The sequence below is a fragment of the Penaeus monodon genome, chromosome 20, assembly GCF_015228065.2.
Source record: "Penaeus monodon isolate SGIC_2016 chromosome 20, NSTDA_Pmon_1, whole genome shotgun sequence".
Classification (NCBI taxonomy): domain Eukaryota; kingdom Metazoa; phylum Arthropoda; class Malacostraca; order Decapoda; family Penaeidae; genus Penaeus; species Penaeus monodon.
Window position 1 is genome coordinate 11,745,328 of NC_051405.1, and position 329 is coordinate 11,745,656.

Below are 329 nucleotides of genomic sequence, written 5' to 3' on the forward strand. Positions count from 1 at the left end.
GACCGGAAGTGCCAGGCGAGAGTGCCCATAGAGCCAAAGGTAGGAAGATCTGGCACGCCCCATCGCCGTAGAGGCACTCAGCTGCTTCGGTTATTTTTGAATGACAACAGGTGGCACCCAAAGCTGGCAACAAGTGCAACATTTGTGGCGGATTGCTGCAACATTAACCTTCCGTGCAGGAATTTGGCCTTTTTGCCCCCCTCTCGTGTCGCGTGGCTGGCCGGCTGTCTCGGGGATAATCAGGCTGTACGCCGGACGATCGACTTCACACGCGCGGAGGACGATTCTACTCGAAAGATGTCAGTGATGTGTCGTTTATCTGTGTTGTT

The 329-nt window shown here is 54.7% G+C and overlaps 1 protein-coding gene across 1 annotated transcript in view; it reads right to left on the minus strand.

Moving 5' to 3' along the window:
• Window positions 1–329, minus strand: part of LOC119585619 (multiple epidermal growth factor-like domains protein 6) — a 170,724-nt gene that overhangs the window by 37,135 nt on the left and 133,260 nt on the right. The gene's annotated exons all lie outside the window — the stretch shown is intronic.